This window comes from Triticum aestivum, chromosome 4A (genome assembly GCF_018294505.1).
Source record: "Triticum aestivum cultivar Chinese Spring chromosome 4A, IWGSC CS RefSeq v2.1, whole genome shotgun sequence".
NCBI lineage: Eukaryota > Viridiplantae > Streptophyta > Magnoliopsida > Poales > Poaceae > Triticum > Triticum aestivum.
In genome coordinates this window covers 204,645,080-204,658,127 of record NC_057803.1, presented here as the reverse complement: position 1 = coordinate 204,658,127, position 13,048 = coordinate 204,645,080, and the positions used below count along the sequence as shown (strand labels likewise).

The 13,048-nt window shown below is 37.5% G+C and overlaps 1 pseudogene; it reads right to left on the bottom strand.

The window, feature by feature from the left end:
- Positions 1–2,136: 2,136 nt before the first annotated feature.
- On the bottom strand, positions 2,137–4,202 carry LOC123083780 (photosystem I assembly protein Ycf3-like; annotated as a pseudogene).
- Between the last annotated feature and the right edge of the window lie 8,846 nt (positions 4,203–13,048).

Here is a 13,048-nt window from a genome sequence, read left to right as displayed (position 1 = left end):
CTTCCCCAAAACAGCCAGGGATCAAGCCAGAAGCAGAGCAATGGCAAGCGTCATCACAACAATAAGTAGATGATTAGATCCTCATTTCTCCTACTTTAGTATGCATGTAATTGCTTACTTTGGTGTGTGGAAATGTTATGTGTGTAGTCACTTGTGTAATTGTATGCTTAATTTGGTTATGCAATGCTGTCTTTTCAAGTATATATGTTGATGCTCTATAGATAGAGCATAGATGTTGTGCAGATAAAGAAAACCACATCGCACACGGACTAAACAATGGAACTCGTTGGTGATGTTTTCATCAATCACTCACAATTGTATACCAGAAATCATTTGCTCACAGCACACACGGCTTGTTAGAAGTAATCGTTTGTGTTGTTATCAGTCTTCGCACACGTTTTCGATTACAGACCTATTTGCCGCGTATCACACACATCTTATTAAGTTGAACCATTTCCATTCTCATGTCTCAATGCAAACAATTCATCCTAGTGAACCGCATGCCATATATCGCACACACCTTTGATCTGGCTGACCGTTTCTTTTGTGTTGCCTAATCACAAATAGTTCATGCAAGTGAACCGTCTGCTATATATCGCACACACCTTCATCTGGCTGCCCATTTCTTTTGTTCCTCCTCATCGCAAACAGTTAATTGAGCTGAACTGTATGCCCTGCATCGCACACGCAACTAAAATATGAATTGTGTTTGATGCATCCTCCATTGCAAACATTTTGCACCTTTTTGACGGGTTTTTTACACCACTGTTTGCGATTATGGCATCGCACACAGTTTCGTCGAAGGGTCTCTAATCGTAGTGTCGCGTTAGCAGCATCCTGCAGTAGTGTAGATTCATGAGGAAGTGGTATCTCTTTAGGATCCACCCCGATGTCAAGAAATTGGTTAATTGGTAAATATACATGAATTTGGTGCCCCTCCCAAGAAAGAGACCCAAGTCCTAATAATCCCGCTAAGTGGTGATTCAACATGGATTCTACATCTTGGAACCAGGCCAATTTGGGACCGGCTTTGTGGTAATGGAACCAACCAGCAAAAAGCATTAACGTTGCAAAAAAATCAATGCACCAATTGCAGTACAATAGATTTGTAATTCACTAGTTATTCCAGATGCTCGTCAAAGCTGAAAAACTAGAGGTTATTTGGATTCATCGGAAACCCCCGCCTACATCACCACTCAGTATTTCTTGCCCTACTATAGGCCAAACTACCTGGGCACGGGGTCCAATGTGAATAGGATCACTTAGCCATGCTTCATAATTGGAAAAACGGGCGCCATGAAAGTACATGCCACTCAACCAAAGAAAGATAATGGAAAGTTGCCCGAAATGAGCACTAAAGACTTTTCGAGAAATCTCCACCAAATCACCAGTATGACTATCAAAATCGTGAGCATGAGCATGTAGGTTCCAGATCCAAGTGGTAGTATCAGGGCCCTCAGCTAGTGTTCTTGAGAAATGGCCGGGTCTGGCCCATTCCCCAAAAGATGTTTTTATAGGACCCCTATCCACACAAAAAATTACTTCTGGTTCCAGCGAACGAATAATCATTAAGTCCTCCTCTTTCCAGACAAGACATACAAAGAGACCCGCCAACTGTCTTTTTAGTGAATACTTGAAAGATATATGGTTGGAAAAAGAGATTTTGAAAGATAGATATTGTGATTAGTTCTTTTCTTTACTACCTACCATCCTTCTATTTTTTTAGTTATTCACAGGAGCAATTATATATTGAAGTCAATCTGAGGCAAGTGTTCGGGTCTATTATGACATAAAGATTAGGTGCCTAACGGACATTGTTTATCTTGAAAAACAAATATTTCTCAATGTAAGAAAATAATCTTTTTAATTTTTAATTTAAGAAACTAGTGTATTTTTTAGGGCATAAGCTCCTATCTATATCTACTTTCCTTGAGCATAATATAGGGTTTTTTATTTGATTCTAAATTCCAATATGACACATTAGAATTATTAATAAGATGGTCCTAATATATTAGGAATATTTAGATTGCCCCCTCTATTATTAACTTTATTAATTCTATTCTAGACCCTATCCCTATGGTTTATTCTTATGAAATATCATATAAAAAAGAAGGTATAAGAAATGGACATAATGAAATTCTTGATTCGATCTTACGACCTTATTTATTTGATTAATGGATCAACAACCAAACCACCCATTTTATGAAAAATAAGGAGCATGGTCTTATTCAAATTCAAAGTGCTTCGTAATCTTCAACCAGTTCTGTGCTTCAATATAATTTCCCGAAGTAAGCGCTATAGCTTGTTTCCAATATTCAGTAGCTTGATCAAACCAAGCTTCCGCAACTTCAGAATCACCCTGTAGAATGGCATGTTCTCCTCAGTCGGAATAGGAAGTTCCTTCCCTTAGAACTATACTTGAGAGTTTCCTACCTCATACAGCTCAGAAATTGCTATCTGAATTTCCCCTATCTTAACTGAATTCGATTTATCAAAAATTGATCCAATTAGTTCTTAGGTTAAGAAGAAGAAATTAATTAGCTAAGTTTCAAACCCTAATTTTTATCAATAATCGGTTTGATCTTTTTCCCCGCATTCAGAAGAATGAAGCATAGATAGATACAGAGCCTTCGTTCAAATTTTTTGAAAGGTAACTATCCTGGTTTCATATATGAAATCTCTATAGAATCCATGAAAAAGACTTTTTTCCATATGGAAGAAAAAGAACTTACTATCTTTGGGATCTGATACTACACCGCTGCTTAATTCCTTAGTGGATCGGCTCTATTACATAAGTGGATTCCTAAATTTTGCCCCATATCATGGGATAAGTAAGCAGTTTTTTTGTTGGATCGACCTAGTCGCTCACTAATTGATCTTTACGGTGCTTTCTCTATCAATTTGAGAAACTTTATCCATAGAGTAGTAGTATAAGCCATACTTTCTTCATTTTTTGATTCTCGTGAAGTGTCCTTCCTTCCTACACCTGATAGGGAAAATCATTGTTTTTACGATCCCCGTGTAGAAAGCCCTTTTTCTAGTATTTACTAGAAAATTTGATCCTCTTTTTTTCTATAATGGAGATAGTCGCACATAATGACATATCACGGCCATATTATTAAAAGCTTGCAGTAAGAAGGGGTTTCGTTCTAGTGCCCAGAAATAATATTCCAAAGCCTTTGTATGATCTCCATTGCTTGTGTGTATAAGGCCTATGTTATAGAGTATATAACTTCAATCATAGGGATCGATTTCTAGTTGCGTAGCTTCATAATAATTTTGCAAAGCTTCCGCATATTTCCTTCGGATTGAGCCAACATCCGTTACAGTCGTTCATTCTATTCAAAAAATCTCCGTTCCAAAACCGTACATGAGGTTTTGATCCCATACAGCTCCTCCCTTCTGTACATAATAGTACTAAGCGAAATAATCTATAGAATCAAAATATAATTAGTCTCGTCTCATTATGAACTGAAAGGGGCTGGTATTTTTCCAAGAAATCACTAGCCAACTTTTGCAGAAGAGGTTTTTCTTAGCACCAATGAATTTTATTAATGCTAGAGGAAAACGATAGCTCCAATAATTTCTTTGTTCTCAACAGCTCCTATTTATCGGAATTAGGTACTTCAGCGATATTTGATTGTTATAGGGGTATCCAAAGTAAAACCTAATGGTTGTTTGTTATCCCAACCATTCTTCCCAGCCCTGATACCGATCGGGAAAGGGGTAATTTCTAACAAAGTTTTTCTCTTGTTGATTCCTATTTCTAGGTGTAGTGTTTTTCTCCCCTATGCTGCTCACGGATACTAATAGAGTAGTATTGGCTTGTAATCCATACCATATCATGTAGGTGTAACCGTTCGCTCAATACTCAAATCTATAATTGAAGTATCTGAAACCGCATCAATCGAGGATACACGACGGAAGGAATTGTTAGTTCGCCTAACCTTCCCGAAGCGTGGGTTTGTTTGATTTACAAATTTGGTTCTCTCTATGAATTTGGTTCCAACCCCTTCTCTTTTTGGTAATACTGAGGTATAGGAAGGGCTAAAAAAGCAAAAAAAGGAGTCAAATCACACCATCTCTATAATAAGTAAATGCCTTTTTTCTCTTGAGGTTGTCGGAATTATTCACAATAAAGTATTGGCTACAATTGAGGAGGTATTATCAATGAAATTTCCATTTACACGGGATCTAGGCATAATTCCCAACCCATTATATATAGAATTGTTTTCATTCCTTCAAAAAATAACATAAAAACAAACACATTCAATTCTTATAATTATAAATAGATTGATCCATATGCTCTACTAAATCCATATGCTTTAAATGGATAAAAGAGATATGGATTTTCCGCTCAGCTCAAATTGTATCATTTTCCTTCTGTTTGGACACGAAGAGATATGAAATATTTGACTAAGACTAGATTTCATTCCACTTTCCTATTTTTGAACAACAACTTATGTTATCAACTATTTTGTGTTTTCAAAGTATTAATTGTCTCATACCCTATTTTTGATTTTGATAGTATGGTGTAGCGTATCTTATGCAAACGGAATTCTAAGGTTTCTTTATTTTATTATGTAATAAGAAGAATTCTTCCATTTTTCTTTTTCTTTAGTTGCGGGAAAACCCAAATTAAAACTTTATTTTATAGCGAGCGCAATTTCTAGTAAAAAATCTTGTATCCCTCCACTTAGATCAAAAGGAATTTTTCCAATAGAACTATGGAACCCCCGAGTGGTTGTGGTTGTACTTGTACTGTAGGAATAAGAAAACTCACTATTCACTTAGTTTATTTTCTATAATAAGTTAAGTTATGTAGGAGAGATGGCCGAGCGGTTCAAGGTGTAGCATTGGAACTGTTATGTAGACTTTTGTTTACCGAGGGTTCGAATCCCTCTCTTTCTATTTTTCTTAATTCATCAACGTTAAGGATCACAATGTATCAAATCAAATAACATTTTTTTCCAGCAATAATATAATATCTTATATTATCTTATTTTGATTTAGTAGAAATTAGAAATTCTTTATAGCAAATTACTGTGGTATGTAAAATACACATAGAGGAAAAATGAAAAAAGAATGCTAATCCTAGGGTTAATCAATTTTAGCTAGTTGATGGGAAAATACAAATTAATGGTAATAGTCTTAGGGCGATTTTGTTCGGGAAAGGGGAAGGGGAAGAAAATTCTATGAACCTTTCCTTTTTTCGTTAAGTTCAAGTCGGACGTGAGTAATATTCTACAACTAACAACTCATTTATTTTGAGACTAACCCACTTCCTATCTAGGATTTTATTTACTAGTCCTTTATATTCCAACGTGTCAATCGCCAAATGCTTTGGCAATTTCCCCAGGTCCGATGAAGCAATATAATTTTGAACGAGACCTTTTGATCTTTGGTTATCCTTCGTAGTAATAATATCTCGGGGTTTGCAAGGAAAACTTGGTATATTGACTATACGACCATTAACTAAAATATGTCTATGGTTGACTAATTGGCGGGCCCCAGAAATGGTTGAATCCATACCCAATCGAAAAATGATATTATCCAAACGCATTTCAAGTAATTGTAGTAAAACCTGGCCTGTTGACCTTTTTGCTTTTCCAGCGATATGTACATATCTAAGTAATGGTCGTTCTATAGACCATAATGAAAACACAATTTATGTTTTCCTTGAAGACGAATACGATATTGCTCCTTTTTCCCATAATCGAATTTTTTTAAGATTACTTCCGGATTTAGGTGTTTTTCTAGTGAGTACTGGTAAAGCTCCCACACGGTGTATGTTTTAAATGAGGTCCTCGATAATGGGACATGAAGACTCCTTTTTATTTTATTTAAATTTCACTTTTACACAATTAATTTCATTGTATTTACATTACAGAATACATTGAAATTAAAACTGAATTAAACTACAGGATAAACAGAGTAAAATCAACTAAAGTACCCCAAAAATGGAATTTCATCAAAATCTTTATTTTTTGTATATATATTATTTATTATATTGTTTCGTATCTAGCAAAATTGTAAGGTAAAAACATAAAAGATCCTGGATTCTACATTTAATTCAGAAAAAAGAGATTCTTGTTTGTAGAACATCGATAGAGAAAAAAGGCAACTATCGGACTTGAATTGATGACCCTCACATTACAAATGCGATGCTCTAACCTCTAAGCTAAGTGGGCTTGCATAACGGAAATAGTGTAACAAATAGAAATAGGTATAGTATAGGAAATCCGTAAATCTCATATATTAGTTATTAATCTTAGCTATTAACTAGTTCTAAATTTAAAGTTCTATGTATAAAAATAAAAAAACTAAAACTTCTTAAAGATAAAGTTAGCTTGATATGCTTAACTATAGGATATTAAAAAATAAAATTATAGGATTTATTGGTATTTTCATTCGATCATTGTAGACTTTAATATTTGCTTATAATTTGAGGATTAATATTTCACTAAGGGGAACATAGAGTCAGAGTAAATAAAATTGATAATTCTGATTAGAAAAAAGAATAAATATCAAGTGTTATAGTATAATTTTGAATACTACAAAAAAGTAAGACAGGAGGGGGGATAAAAACTTTTGGATATATTGATTCGGATTGAATTGCAAATACATCAAGGATAGAATCAATTCAATTCTGAATTGCAATAAGCAAGCGAGGTCTCTCAAATAGAGTTGAACTGAACTGCTAGACTACATTGAGTGATGAACTCAATGATTCAAAAAAACTAATAGATGGATGAAATTACACAAGGAATCATGGTCTCAAAGAAGAGGGAAATGGGGATATGGCGAAATCGGTAGACGGTACACACTTGATTGTATTGAGCCTTGGTATGGAAACCTGCTAAGTGGTAACTTCCAAATTCAGAGAAACCCTGGAATTAAAAAAGGGCAATCCTTAGCCAAATCCATGTTTTGAGAAAATAAGTGGTTCTCGAACTAGAATACAAAGTAAAAGGATAGGTGCAGAGACTCAATGGAAGTTGTTCTAACGAATCGAGTTAATTACGTTGTGTTTTTAGTGGAATTCCTTCTAATTCTAAACTAGAGAAAGAGGGGTTTTACACCTTATACATTTAATAAACACGTACACATACTGACATAGCAAACGATTAATCATAGAACTCATATTATATTATATTATATTATAGGTTCTTTATCTTTTTCAAATGAAACTAGAAATGATTATGATTATGAAATGAAAAAAATCATATCATAATATATATTTTTCATTATTGTGAATCCACTCCAATCGAATATTGAATAATCAAATTCTTGAATTCAAATTCAAAGTTTTCGGGATCTTCAAAAATTGGATTAATCGGACGAGGACAAAGAGAGAGTCACATTCTACATGTCAATACTGACAACAATGAAATTTCTACTAAAAGGAAAATTTGTCGACTTTATAAGCTGTGAGGGTTCAAGTCCCTCTATCCCCAAATCCTCTTTTATTCCCTAACTATACTATATTATTATTATTTATCCTCTCTTTTTTGTTTTTATCAATGGGTTTAAGATTCATTAGCTTTCTCATTCTACTCTTTCACAAAGGTATGCAAAGAGAACTCAATGGATCTTATCCTATTCATTGAATAGATTTCTTTTTATTAGAGTATCGGCAAGAAATCTTAGTTATTCACTCTATTTTTAAGTTTTATTTAAGTAAACCATGCACAATGCATAGGACTACCCCCCATTTTCAAATTTTAAATTTGAAATACTTTAATTAATTTTTTGTCCTTTTAATATACATAGATACAAAACTCTGCTAGAATGATGCACAAGAAAAGGTCGGGATAGCTCAGTTGGTAGAGCAGAGGACTGAAAATCCTCGTGTCACCATTTCAAATCTGGATCCTCGCCGAGAAAAAAGAGATCCACCAAATAGGTATTGATCCAAATACCTCGAGATGGATTGTGATACATATTCATTAATAATATTTATTCGTCTAAGTGGATAAATCAATAATATAAATATAGAGGCACTTCTTTTTCTTTTTAAATAAGTTTTAAAATATATCTTTTCTTTATGATAAAGAAGGGGGTGAGATTCCCCTTTATTTTTTTTGTGTTTCTTAATTTTGTATTCCACTATTTTGATGAATATTTTTTTAGCCTTCCTTATATTTATCTTATCTTACCAATAGCGGATTTGTTGATGTCTTTTGTTGAATCTTTTTCACGGCTCGATAGAGAATTTGATAAGCCAATGATTTTCTTTCCGTCTTTCATAATATGGTTAACCACCATGTTGAAGGAAATATGCCCTAGAGGCAATAATAAAGTTGTTATTTGTATTTCCTTATGTCATGGTAAATGTTTATTACTCATGCTAGAATTGTATTAACCGGTAACTTAGTACAGGTGTGAATACATAGACAAACAAAGTGTCCCTAGTATGCCTCTACTTGACTAGCTCGTTAATCAAAGATGGTTAAGTTTCCTAGCCATGGAGATGTGTTTTCATTTGATGAACGGGATTAGATCATTAGAGAATGATGTGATGGACTAGACCCATCTTTTAGCTTAGCACTACGATCGTTTAGTTTATTGTTATTGCTTTCTTCATGACTTATACATGTTCCTATGACTATGAGATTATGCAACTCCCGAATACCGGAGGAACACTTAGTGTGCTATTGAATGTCACAATGTAACTGGGTGAATATAAAGATGCTCTATAGGTGTCTCTGATGGTGTTTATTGAGTTGGCATAGATCGAGATTAGGATTTGTCACTCCAATTGTCAGAGAGGTATCTCTGGGCCCTCTTGGTAATGCACATCACTATAAGCCTTGCAAGCAATGTGACTAATGAGTTAGTTGTGGGATGATTCATTACAGAACGAGTAAAGAGACTTGTCGGTGACGAGATTGAACTAGGTATGATGATACCGATGATCGAATCTCGGGAAAGTAACATACCCATGACAAAGGGAACAACGTATGTTGTTGGGCGGTTTGACCGATAATGATCTTCGTAGAATATGTAGGGACCAATATGAGCTTCCAGGTTCCGCTATTGGTTATTGACCGGAGATGTGTCTCGGTCATGTCTACATAGTTCTCGAACCCGTAGGGTCCGCACGCTTAACGTTCGATGATGATATGTGTTATGAGTTATGTGATTTGATGTATCGAAGGTTGTTCGGAGTCCCGAATGAGATCACGGACATGACGAGGAGTCTCGAAATGGTCGAGACATAAAGATTCATATATTGGAAGGCTACATTCAGACACCAGAATTGTTCGGGTCGTTTTGGATAAGTTTCGGAGTACCGGGGGTTACCAGAACCCCCCCCCCCCTCGGGAAATTATTGGGCCTCATGGGCCTAATGGTGGAAGAGAGGAGGCAGGCCAAGGTGTGGTGCGCGCCCCCTCTAGCTCAAACCGAATTGGACTAGGGCTAGGCCCCCCCTCCTTCTCTTCTTCGTGTCCTTCCTTCTTCTCCTACTAGGACTAGGAAAAGGGGAAACCTACTCCTACTAGGAGTAGGATTCCCCACTTTGGGCGCGCCCCTTGTGGCCGGCCCTCCTCCTCCCCTCCTTTATATACGGGGTAGGGGGCACCCCATAGACACACAAGTTTATCTTTAGCCGTGTGCGGTGCCCCCCTTCACAGTTTTACACCTCGGTCATATTGTCGTAGTGCTTAGGCTAAGCCATGCGTCGGTAACTTCATCATCACCGTCAACATGCTATCTTGCTGACGAAACTCACCCTTGGCCTCAGCTGGATCAAGAGTACAAGGGACGTCACCAAGCTGAACATGTGCAGATCACGGAGGTGCCGTGCATTTGGTACTTGATCGGTTGGATCGCGAAGACATTCGACTACATCAACCGTGTTACTAAATGCTTCCGCTTTCGGTGTATGTGGGTACGTAGACACACTCTCCCGTCTCGTTGCCATGCATCTCCTAGATAGATCTTGCGTGATTGTAGGAAAAAAATTGAAATACGGCATTCCCCAACAGTGGCATCAGAGCCAGGTTTATGCGTAGATGTTATATGCACGAGTAGAACACAAAGAGTTGTGGGCGATAATAGTCATACTGCTTACCAGCATGGCATACTTTGATTCGGCGGTATTGTTGGATGAAGCAGCCCAGACCGACATTACATGACCATGTTCATGAGACTGGTTCTACCGATGTGCTTCGCACACAGGTGGCTAGTGGGTGTTTGTTTCTCCAACTTTAGTTGAATCAAGTGTGACTACGCCCGGTCCTTGTTGAAGGTTAAAACAGCACACTTGACGAAAAATCGTTGTTGTTTTTGATGCATAGGTAAGAACTGTTCTTGCTAAGCTCGTAGCAGCCACGTAAAACTTGCAACAACAAAGTAGAGGACGTCTAACTTGTTTTTGCAGGGTATGTTGTGATGTGATATGGTCAATACATGATTATATGAATTGTTGTATGAGATGATCATGTTTTGTAACAAAGTTATCGGCAACTGGCAGGAGCCATATGGTTGTCTCTTTATTGTATGAAATGCAATCGCCATGTAATTGCTTTACTTCATCACTATGCGGTAGCGATAATCGTGGAAGCAATAGTTGGCGAGACGACAACGATGCTACGATGGAGGTCAAGGTGTCAAGCCGGTGACGATGGTGATCATGACGGTGCTTTGGAGATGGAGATCAAAGGCACAAGATGATAATGGCCATATCGTATCACTTATATTGATTGCATGTGATGTTTATATTTTATGCATCCTATTTTGCTTAGTAGGGCAGTAGCATTATAAGATGATCTCTCACTAAATTTCAAGGTATAAGTGTTCTCCCTGAGTATGCACCGTTGCTACAGTTCTTCATGCTGAGACACCACATGATGATCGGGTTAAACTTGACGAGCCTAGCATATGCAGATATGGCCTCGGAACACTGAGACCGAAAGGTCGAGCGTGAATCATATATTAGATATGATCAACATAGTGATGTTCACCATTGAAAACTTCTCCATCTCATGTGATGATCGGACATGGTTTAGTTGATACGGATCACATGATCATTTAGATGACTAGAGGGAAGTATATCTAAGTGGGAGTTCTTAAGTAATATGATTAATTGAACTTTAATTTATCATGAACTTAGTACCTGATAGTATTTTGCATGTCTATGTTGTTATAGATAAATGGCCCGAGCTACTGTTCCTTTGAATTTTAATGCGTTCCTAGAGAAAGCTAAGTTGAAAGATGATGGTAGCAACTACACGGACTGGGTCCGTAACTTGAGGATTATCCTCATTGTTGCACAGAAGAATTACATCCTAGAAGCATCGCTAGGTGCAAAGCCCACTGCAGGAGCAACACCTGATGTTATGAACGGCTGGCAGAGCAAAGCTGATGACTACTCGATAGTTCAGTGTGCCATGCTTTACGGCTTAGAATCAGGACTTCAACGATGTTTTGAACGTCATGGAGCATATGAGATGTTCCAGGAGTTGAAGTTAATATTTCAAGCAAATGTCTAAATTGAGAAATATGAAGTCTCCAATAAGTTCTATAGCTACAAGATGGAGGAGAATAGTTCTATTAGTGAACATATACTCAGAATGTCTGGGTACCACAACCACTTGACTCAAGTGGGAGTTAATCTTCCTGATGATAGTGTCATTCATAGAGTTCTTCAATCACTGCCACCAAGCTACAAAAGCTTCATCATGAACTATAATATGCAAGGGATGGATAAGATAATTCCCTAGCACTTCGCAATGCTTAAAGCTACGGAGGTAGAAATCAAGAAGGAGCATAAAGTGTTGATGGTTACCATCAAGCCTAAGACTGAGTGCTTCTACTTCAAAGGGACTGGTCACTGGAAGCGGAACTGCCCCAAGTATTTGGCGGATAAGAAGGATGGCAAAGTGAAAGGTATATTTGATATACATGTTATTGATGTGTACCTTACTAATGCTCGTAGTAGCGCCTAGGTATTTACTGGTTCTGTTGCTCAGACTTGCAACTCGAAACAGGGGCTACAGATTAAGTGAAGATTGGCTAAGGACGAGGTGACGATGCGCGTGGGAAATGGTTCCAAAGTCGATGTGATCGCAGTCGGCACGCTACCTCTACATCTACCATCGGGATTAGTACTAGACCTGAATAATTGTTATTTGGTGCTAGCGTTAAGCATGAACATTATATCTGGATCTTGTTTGATGCGAGACGGTTATTCATTTAAATCAGAGAATAATGGTTGTTCTATTTATATGAGTAATATCTTTTATGGTCATGCACCCTTGATGAGTGGTCTATTTTTATTGAATCTCGATAGTAGTGATGCACATATTCATAGTATTGAAGCCAAAATATATAAGTTTAATAATGATAGTGCAACTTATTTGTGGCACTGCCGTTTGATACGTCTCCGTCGTATCTAAAAATTTTTATTGTTCCATGCCAATATTCTACAACTTTCATATACTTTTGGCAACTTTTTATACTATTTTTGGGACTAACATATTGATCCAGTGCCCAGTGCCAGTCCCTGTTTGTTGCATGTTTTTGTTTCGCAGTAAATCCATATCAAACGGAGTCCAAACAGGATAAAAACTGACGGAGATTTTTTTGGAATATATGTGATTTTTGGGAAGAAAAATCAACGTGAGACGATGCCCGAGGGGGCCACGAGGCAGGGAGACGCGCCCTAGGGGGTCAGGCGCGCCCTGGGCCCTCGTGGCCACCCCGTAAGGCGGTTGATTCCCTTATTTCGCCACAAGAAAGCTAATATCCGGATAGAGATCGTGTTAAAATTTCAGCCCAATCGGAGTTACGGATCTCCGGGAATATAAGAAACGGTGAAAGGGCAGAATCTGAGAACGCAGAAACAGGGAGAGACAAAGAGACAGATCCAATCTCGGAGGGGCTCTCGCCCCTCCCATGCCATGGAGGCCATGGACCAGAGGGGAAACCCTTCTCCCATCTAGGTAGAAGGTCAATGAAGAAGAAGAAAGAGGGGGGCTCTCTCCCCCTCGCTTCTGGTGGCACTGGAACGCCGCCGGGGGCCATCATCATCACCGCCATC